Source organism: Natrix helvetica (assembly GCF_964273705.1).
Source record: "Natrix helvetica genome assembly, chromosome: 3".
Lineage (NCBI taxonomy): Eukaryota > Metazoa > Chordata > Lepidosauria > Squamata > Natricidae > Natrix > Natrix helvetica.
The window spans coordinates 130,153,601-130,164,556 of NC_138549.1; positions in this window are offsets into that span (position 1 = coordinate 130,153,601).

Here is a 10,956-nt window from a genome sequence, read left to right on the forward strand (position 1 = left end):
ACTTGCCTAAAGCTAACATCCCTGAAACCGGAAAACCAGCTCATTAGGTAGAAGGGCTTTGTTCCCAGATAGGCTAGTTTTCTGTTCCCCAAAAGGGAGTGTTTACATCTCTCAGCGGGTTTGTATTTTTCAATAGGTAGTCACACTGCAAACCTTATTAGGGCCCAAAAGCAGGCATAGTGGCACCATGTTAAGACTTGGATGGTAGACCACCAGGTAATTCCAGTGTTGTAAATTACTTTGGAAAAAATCATTAGGGAAAAAAGCAAAGGCAAAGCACTCTTGTAAGGCTGCCAAAAACCATCATGATGTGGCTAGTAACTGGTCTTTCTGTTTATGTTTGCAATCACTATAAAATGATATGTTGTACCTTGAAGTGAAATGGTCCAGTGTGCAAATGCTACTGTCATGTTGTAGCACATATACAACCAATCCTGGAATGCTAAAAAAAACATAAAGGAGTTAACTACTAAATGTACAAATTTCCATTTATATCAAGGCAAAGGACTTCCAAGAATGCTTAAAAATATAATCTGAGAACATCAATTAAATAACTTATGGAAAAACTTTCAAAACCTCCATCCTTGATTTTTTAAAAAATAACTAGTTTCATTCACCCTGCATATGCTAGAAGAAAGAAGTACTAAACTCCTAGAGCTAAAGAAATAATATTACCTTATTATACAGTATTACTTTATGTATTCAGAGGGCAACTTGATAGAGGAATTAGCTTTCTCCCTTTCCCCCTTCTTCCCTTTACCTTAAAATAGCATATTCTTTTCAAAGTAAAAATACAGTAGGTAAAGATGATATCTTACCAGTTATTAACACAATTGTAAAAACACCAAGGAATCATTGGGAGCCTGTCTAATAAAGATATGAAGATGTGTTTCTAAAGCTTAATTAAGGCTGTTCCTTAGTTGCACAGTTAGGATGCAGGTAGTCCTCCACTTGCAACCACAATTGAGCTCAAAATTTCAGTTGCTAAACAAAATAGTTAAGTGAGTTTTGCCGTTTTATGACCTTTCTGGCCATAATTGTTAAATGAATCACTATGGTTAAGTTAGTAACTTGGTTGTTAAGTGAATCTGACTTTCCCATTTACTTTGACCCAGGGGCATTGCAACTGTTATAAATACATGCCAGTTGCCAACTGTCTGAATTTTGATCATGTGACCATGATAAATATGAAGAACAGTCATGCAGTGCCGTTGTAACTTTAATCACTAAGTGAACGGAAGTCGAGGACTACCTGTACTATTTTTCAGTGACTTTGGGAAGCAACAATTATGCTAACTAAAGTTTGTTTTGATTACATTTCTTATCAGATGAAATTAATGCAAGGTCCCAAATTAGATTTTCAGCCAAATCATTTTCCTGACTCCTGTAAGGCTGTGCCTTAACTAGGACATGTGTATCTTACTGCTATGTCTGCTTACTTGGAAGTAAGTCAATTTCTCTTACATTAGCATATTTAAGGCTTCCATTTTAAGGTGTTTTGGCACCACACGCTAAGCTGTGGTAATGATTTACTGAAATAATCCAATTATTTTCATTTGCCTCATCTATTGAATCATAAGTAATTGGACTGGCTTGGTTTGTCCCCTCTTTTGTTTGCATTGGATGGTATTTTTTTAATCTTGTTTTCTGCCCAGAGACACTGTAAATTAGGATTAACAGAGCATTTCTTTTAAAATAAATAACACCGAGCTACAGACTAGCCAACCTCATTTTTGTTAGCTTGTGCAAACCAAGCCTATGGCTTTGTCTGCATGGAAGAACTGCACTGAGATTAATATTTTCCCCTGCATAATATAGGGCTTGGAAAGTTGATTCCTGCTCAAAAAGAAATGCTACCGATGCTATTTGCAGCACTTATCTGGACATGTAGAGTGAATGGTTTCCCTCTATGTGGAACTTCTAAACATATCCCAATTGTTGGATTTCCCCTTTCCTTTCTGTAGTCCAAAATTGCTTGCCACCATCTCCTTAAACCTTTTTTTTTTCAGACTTAGCAACTTTAAGATGTTTGGACTTCAATTTCCAGAATTCCTTAGCCAGAAGTCCACACATCTTAAAGTTGCCATGGCTGAGAAACACTGTTCTAAATAGCCTGAGGTGTAGCTTTGTCATTTCTCTCAAATAGTGACTAGCTGGAGATTTTATATATATTCTTTTTGCAAACATAATAAGACATGGAGGTGAGTGCCCCTGGCTGCCATCTTTTTGTCTTTTCATTCGCCAGCTGTAAACAGTAGAACGCACCAGTAAATGGAATGCATCAATAGAGACCGCTATTGCAAGGCAAAATTAATTCTAGGGGTTTTTGAGTATGAGTACTCTCAGATAAAATTTCTGAAACTCAAGAGCGGCATAAACGCTTCCATGATTAAATCATCATCTTCTATTTTGATATGAAATGCTTATTTGCAGATACATTTTTGTAAAAGTTAGAATTAAAAATTTAGTTTTTCTGAGTTTGAGAACAACTTCAGAAAAAAGAATATTGACTACCATAAATATATGTTATCCATGCCAAGGGAGAGAAAAAAAGGTATTAGCATTCAATTGTCTTATTTTTTAAAATATTTTTATCTGGATTACATATACTGCATCTTGATTAACTATATATTATTGTCTGAAATATAATATTGGGGGGGGGACATATACCGTAAACCCATGGTTTATAGATGACAATGGCTGTGTTCACACAAAATGTAACTCCCAAACAAACCACATGGTGGCTTAGAAGAACATGGGGTCCCTCCTGGCTGTATAGCATAGTTTCCTTATTTCAGCCTTTCCTCTATCCAACCATGTATTTTTGGTTATGAGTGCAACATATTTACTAAGCTTGAACTCAAATTTTGAAACAGTTGAAAGCTCTAAACTTTGTATTGCGGGATAAATGTCTTTGGTCTCCTTATCTGCAAGTTGAATACTATTTCCAAATAGTATATGAGATAAGCCCAGTTCGCTCTGATCTGAGAACATGCAAACATAGAATTGTCCCATCATGACATTTTCACATGCTGGTCTCATGCTATGTAAGATAACCCACCATTGTGAATTCAGTTGTTCCCTCAGTGGGGATTAAAGCCACAGCTGAGATTAAAATGTCCTCATATCCTGTGTGACGGGGCTAGATTCCTATGCAGCTGCTGTTGTTCAGCTGACAGAACACCCACCTGTCAAGTAAAAATTCAGGCTTCCCCCTCCAGTTATATTCATTGAGAATATCTTGATTTAATACAATACAAAAATCATGTTCATTTTCTTTTGATTTCGTTTAATGGAACTGCTTCTCTTTTTAATACTATGAGTACAATTCTAACATGAGTCTGGTGAGAAATCAATCTCACTTAGTTAATTTAGGCTTGCTGTAGCGTTAACTGAGGTAAATATCAATCTAATGAATCAGAATTATATATGAGAAAATAAGCATAGGATTATTACAGATTGACATTTCTAGTGCACTATTGTAGGATGCAGGGAGTGCCTATTAACTTTATTCAGAAGAAAAATATCAGGAATATAGCATCTACCTATATATGTTTGAATACACGTTTTAAGAAAATCCAAATTTTAATGTTGAACACTATTTCCAAAGCATTAATAATGTCTGAAGCTGAACCTTCACATGGCACCCATTTACTGTTAATGAAGCAGAAAGTAAATGGAACTCTAGCTCCACTGATCAATATTTATTAATTTGCAGAACTGTAAGATATCGGCTAGTAGGTTTGAGACTGAAGTTGTCTATGAAGATTCTTGGATTTTAACGCTTATGTAGGTTTGTAAGAGGAGACTGGCGTAAAGCATTTGTAATATTTGTAATGCCACATAAAGCAGAAGTGTCCAATCTTGGCAACTTTGAGACTCTCAGAATTAGGCTGTTGGTTTGAGTTCCGAGCTTGGCAATTTGGTTGCAACTACTAATATTCAAACACATTTCAACTCCCAGAATTCCCCAGTCAGCCATGAGTATTTTCTTGTGAATATGCTGAGCTTTCCTTCTGCATGCTATTCCATGATCAGAAATGGCAGAAAATGTGGCGAAGTTTAAGTTATGTAGAAAGCAAACAGAATGGAGAGGATTTTATAATTCTGAGTAAGCCTCTCTATCCTAGCCTACTGTATATGGTGTAATGTTAATGACTATTACTCCACCTATTGATAATGAAACACATTGAAAGAAAATGTGAAAACAATAATGGAATGTTTCAATAAGAGTTGCCCATATCTCAATTTCCCTGCTTCGTTGACCATGGCATTGCTTTGTCCCAGGCTTGACCAGCTGAGCTATCATTAAATCCATCATTTCCCCCTCCCCTTAATGTGGTCATTTTCCTTCCTGTTTGACACCATTTCCTTTTGTGCTGGTGGCTGCTGTTCCTAAATCCATCACAAAGAAGGGAATGGGGAGAATGATGCACGGCACTCCCTTTCCCATCACACTGAGCTCATGCTATCTGTAGAGCCTGCTGTCCCGGGAAACTGCTAAGCCCGGAAATGAAGCATGAGTTCCTTTAAATGGCAGCTCGGCCTATAGGCCATGCAGGGCGATTGTAAACATGTCCCGACAGCAGTATTTCTGAGAGGTGCCATTCTAGCAAACCTCTATTCCTCAGGAGGCCTCCATATTAGCGCTCTGTCTGCATTGAGAAGAATGGCAATTGTTCAGTTCTCATTTATCACATTTAACATCTCTGACCGCTCCTAAGTAGCATGGGAGGGATGGGTGGGTGGCCTTGTAGTGGGTCTAGTTGTGGTAGCTGAGGTATGGAAGAGCAACAGGGCTAAGAAATGGCAGCAGAACTGAGCGAAGGGGCAGGCCCAGCCTGTGAGCAAAAACTTCCACAGGGCTCAACACTTACCAAGCATAAGTAGCAAAAATAGATTTTTAAGAAAGGGCAATGTCAGAAGTAAAATGACATTTTTTTTTGGGGGGGGGGGAATTGTTTAGTAAATTGTTGAGGCATACCTACAAGGTCTATTGCTATCAGAGCTATAGATTTCTCCCATTGCAAATCTTCTTTAAGACATTTAAATAAGTATCAGAATCAACAGAAAATCTAGCTGTTTTAATCTCTTCATTTGATACTTCCTCCCCATATGGTGGAAGCGAGGTTCATCCACTTTTGACTCTTCAAAATATATTTGGATTCCTTTTGCTTTACTCAGTGTTCCTCTAAGAGGCATCTGCCAATCTTTGCAGTCTTAAAGGGAGGAAAAAGCTTAATTTAATGGCTGAAAAAGAGGGAAACACCATTCACACCCCATTATTCTTGGTGGCTTGGCTATTTCCCCAGAGCCCAAATGAAATGAATGCATTTTCTTATTCAGTAAGGATAATTCAAAGAAAGATAATTGTGTATATTCATCTTTGTTTTTAAGAGTTGTACACATGCATGCACATGCATGTATGGTTAAGGTTCTAACTAAAGATCCAGAATCGGATCCAGATGCAATTCAGACAGAAAAAAGAAGACAGAGCATGGAGGAGAGTTTACAAAAATGTTTGCAATTTTGAGGAATCCAATCTAACTCAGTTTCAGAATCAGCCCAACGTGCAGATAAAATTCATTTATTTACTCTATTTTATATAGTGCATATCTCTCTGATGATGAGAGCTGGACAGCTTATATAACATAGAAAAATATACACACATATACCATGCATACATACTCAGGAGAAACTAAGTCTGACAATCATTTGCTTTTCAAGTATTACAGACAAGTTCATGAAGTCCAGTGTCCAGGGGGAAAGCTAGGCTTTCAAGACTTTACATAAGAATAACGGGGCCAGGGCCATCCCAATCTTGGTGGTGGTGGTGGCATCATGTTGTCCCAAAGAGTTAGTCATCAACTGAGAAGGCACACCTCCTGGATTCTATCAGATAACACTGTTTCCAGGTGGTCTTTAAGGGCAATCCCATGTTTCATTGCAATGACAGGTAAGCAAACCCTCCTGATCCAGGAACAGGAAGGTTTGTTCACCAACAGAATTTTAGCTTAGTAGTAGAGGAAGCTTCTTGGATGAGAAACAAAACTTTTTTTAAAGAAAAACCCAAGAAAGTCCAATTGCCTTTTTGAGAACGCATCTTTGGGACAACCATGATGTGTATGATTGAGGATCTCCATTGACATTCCAACTAGCTCAGTGTTTTTCAATCTCAACAGCTTTAAGATACGTGGACTTCAACTTCCAGAATTCCCTAGCCAGTCTTGAAGTCTACATATCTTAAAGTTGCTGAGTCTGAGGAACACTAATCTAGCATAATATTGGCTATACAATCAATTGGCAGAGACTCTTCAAGACTCAGGCTGAGAGCTTTCTTACCAGTTCTAGTGGAATTGGGGAGAGATCTCAGAAACTTCTGCACATAAAATATGTACTTCTCCCAGAACTATAGCCCTTTCACAGTCAGGTCATTCCTCCCTATTTCAACTTTGGATCTCCCTGGGTAAAACTTCCACCCATTTACCGTAATAGTAGCTTGACATACATCTCTGGGAAATTTAGAAGCAAAGTGTTAGTGCAAAATTTATGCTCACATTGTTTGTCATGAGGATTTGGTATTCAGAGATATTGTGCCTTTAAAATCTGAACAATAGCAATCAGGCTATAGAAAGGATCTGAATGGGGAAGAGCAAACCACAGGAACTTTGGGGAGGTAATGTTGAGTCAAGGATAGAGAGATTAGCTTTGAAGAACTTCGTAGCACTCTTACATTTGAATAGCAGCAGTTATCTTGTCTTAAAAATCCTGCTTCTTGGCATGCCCCAACAGATATACAGGCTCTGTAGTCACAGGATCAGAATTAAATCCTGTCCTTAAAATAGAAATTGGCATGACTGATTGCTTCAGAATATGCAGGTGTGGAATTTGACCTTGTCTTAGATGTGATGCAGTACTCTTTGTATGCTTTAGTCATACACTTCCTCAACAGAGTTGATATGTGCCTGGCACATGGCCAACAGATTAGTCAAATTCTTGTTATAATATACTACTGTACATATAGCACAATAAATGCATGAAGAAAGTAAAAATTGGGTTCTTAGAATTTCTAATTTATAAGCTTATACAGTAGCCCTTTTACATGACTAATGCAAAGTCAAAAAAGTGGAGCTTTCATAAACAGTAAAGATGAAAGAACGGAAGAGATGATTTACATTGGAAGCATTCGCATATTGTGCCAAGCATAATACAAGTTTTTAAAGTTTTAGATTGATATGCTGCACAGACCCAGTCACTGTGGTTTGTAAAGCATGGTGATTTAGCATAGTGTAAAAAAATAGCTAACTGCTTATTCAGTAATATAACAGCTAAATAATTCATGTCTTACTAGTTATAGATCATCTCTAACACGTATCTATTTTACTGCCTGAGATTATAACAAGTGGGAATTTGTTGTACTAAACTTAACTATTCTTATGGAATTAATCAATGATATATAACTGACTTTTGTTTCAACTCTGCTAGTTTCCAGCAGGTGGGCAACCTGCAGTTTTCTCTTTGGCTGCAGATCAATTGGCCTTTTGCAAGGTGAAAACTAAATATGGACTCTAAATCCACTGCTTGGGGCACTAACCCTCATGTTTTTATTTTTCCTTTGCTCCTCCTCCCATAAGTCTTTGTGTAATCACTACAGAGAAAGGGAACAGTGTATAGCTCCACTTTGTAATATTCTGTAGCTTCCTTGGCTCCAAGTGAAGGTTGATGGGAAAGGTGAGGTTACCAAAAATATTGACTAATAACTAATCCGCACTTGAGTGATGAAATTTATAGTACAGTCACCTAAGCCTATGGCAAAGGGCAGCAAAAGTGCTTTTGTATTTTATCCCTTAAAACTTTTCTAAATTGTATAAATATTGAGTAATCAACAGTAGAAGAGAGTCTGTCAATACTCTGTGTAGGATTCACTTTTACTTTCAATTTTGCAAGTGGGGGAGGCAAAAAACAACCCATTTTTTGCTCATTTCTGCCCTCCCCAGCCCCCAGGAGCTCTCTGAAAGCCTCCATAAGGGTATGCACAGCCATTTTGGTGAAGGGGGTGGGGCTTCGGGAGGCAAAAAAATGCTGTATTCGATGTATAAAGACGCACCCAGATTTTCAGCTTCTTTTTTGAGGAAAAAAGGTGCGTTTTATACTCCAAAAATACAGTAATTATCTTGGAAAAGATAACACTTCAGTGTTTCCAAGAATGTTGGGTATAAATGAGTGTTTGATCTACTTCCAATCACTGAAACCATTTTCTTACAAATGTTCCTCATAAGGGGTGTCTAAATCCTGTTTTATTTCCAAACACACTTCTCATCATCCAAGGGCATAGCCTGATCAAGAAGATCTGCCAAGAAAATATTGCTTAAATGGAAGTTAATAAAACCAGAGGCTGCTTTAGACAATGGATCCATTACTTTTTGTTGAAAAGAACAAGAATATTTTGCCTTTTTCTGATAATTTGGAGAAAAGAGATCATTCAAAAATTTAAGCATTACTCTGCTTACTATCTCATAAATGTTCAAAAAAGTGCTTAATGAAGCGAAATGAAGTGTTTTATATCATAATTAATGACATGTAGAGATTACAATCCTGTATGAGTGAACCATCAAAGTCTGGGGGTGAAATAGAGTGTCCAACACATCATAGAGTTTTTGTGAAAAAGAAGAATTTTAGGACACAGAGAGCTGGAAACTACTGCAGATTTATTTCTATGTAATTATTATTTTGAGGAAATAGTGTTGAGAAATCACTGGAATAGAAAACTACTCCACAGTGATTTATATGATATATTTAAACAGCACTTCACAGATAATTACTTTTTTTTAATTACCAATAAGAAAAATGTCAAACCTTAGCAGTTGGCACATACAAATAAAGTAACGGTGAAAATACATTAGTAAGCACTGCGAAGTCTGTAAGAATCATAGTATCATCTTCCTTTGCTAACCCTATTGTCATGTGCTACAAATTTTGCTAAATCATATTTTTGTTATAAATATTAGGGGGGAGTATATAACTATTGTTATGTTTCAGTGCAGAAAAATAATTTGAAAAAAATCATAAAAGAAACCTTAAAACTGCCTGGTTACATTTTGTGGAGTGCAATCCCTGGCTTGAAATCAAAAGTCAAGTGCAGTCATCAGACTGAACAAAAGTTATGTGCCACAGAAGTACAAGATCTTGTAATTAATTAGAGTCAAATAAGGTGTAGCAGTCGTACACAAGCAGCATTATTTGTCAACTGTGCATATAGTAATATCTCAATTGAAGAATATAATTTAACAAGATAAAAAACGGTCTGCTTTAAAAAAAAATCAAGTGAGAATAGAGTCCCAGAAAGATAAACATAAAGTTGCCTTCATTATAGTCAGAGCTATCAAACCATTACAGCAGAGGTGGGGAACTATGGCCCATTTATGACTTGTGGACTTGAACTCCCAGAATTCCTGAACCTTACACTGCATTAGAATAAGAGAACCTACAACTCTCTTGCTTTCATGACTTACACACCCACACCCCTCTCTCAAAATTTCATGAATGGAATCTCCCCCCCTCCCCCCAATCTAATTGCTATTTCAAAGGTTATACAGAATGTGGCCTGGCTACTCTAGCTTGCTATTTTGCCAAAAATTGCCCATACACCCCTTCTGTCTCCTTACTATTTAGGTTTAGCAAAAATAAGCCACTAAATGTATTTTCTGTGGGGAAGAGTGTCAGACAATGAAAGAAAAGAGAAATCCTGGAAGGATACATTTTCTTACCAGCTATGAAACCTGGCCTCACCCCTAATATATGGTCTACACAAGATTTGTTTCCAAGAACTACAGGCTTTGACATTAAAAAGATTCTCCTTGCCTCATATACATTAATTCAGTGAATAAAGGAAACCAAACCCACTAAATTAACCCCTCTAAAAATGTAACAATACAGATAATCCTTGACTTACAACTTTTCATTCAGTGACTGTTCAAATTTAAGAGAGTGGTGAAAAAAGTGACTTATAGCAGTTCCCACGTCCCCCATACAAATCTTGTGGAAATTCTGGTCCTAATAGTGTTTGTAAGTTAAGGACTACCTGTACCAAAGTTTGCCATGAGTTTCATATGTCCCTGAGGTAAATCACTCTCTTGTTCCTGAGATAAATCACCTGTGATTTGGCTTGTATGCATATTTCACATTTCTGAATCACCCACTCAATATTTTTGCTTGTGTAGTAGAAATGCTGTAGTTCTGCCAACTTTGGAGGTATTCATAACTGTCTTATCTATGCTAAACCATTAAAACAATATGGTGTCAAAAGAGAAGTTAAAAGAAAACAAAAAATGAAATAATAAGCATAAAAAAAAACAATTGGCAGCGGTAAAATTTAGGAATTCAAAAAGAACAGTGATATAGTTCACATTTCAAGTGATAATTCTATATTATACTTAACATTTGGCACCAGACACTCCAGTTTTTCCTGTGACCCTCAGATCTGCAGTTACAAAAGGGCTGTTGCTTGATATTTGGAAAAGTTATTTCTTATGCAAAACTGCCCTTCTATACAGTTAAAATAACAGAAAAGTTTTTCCCTATGTACCGTAAATATTATACTATTTTCCAATAAAGTCATCTATGGATGTTGTCTGGAAGTGAATAAGGGAGGTTAATTATATCACATTTGTCAAGATGTCATCACACCTAATTCCTTTAGAGGTCATTGTGGTATTATTGCATGTGACATAATTCATGTAGACAGCATTGTTTTCATTTTGTAGTGCCTTTGAGGTATAGCTAGTCTGAAACATAGTTTCTTTGTGTAGTTCCGAATAATGTGTTGAATTGTTATGTTTAATAGTTTGTTTCACAACAACTTGCAGTGCAACTAGATTGTGTTATTACTTTAAATCTCTAACACAGTAAAGAAGTTTGGGCACTGAGAATAAAATGGAACACAGCTGCTTTGAATAA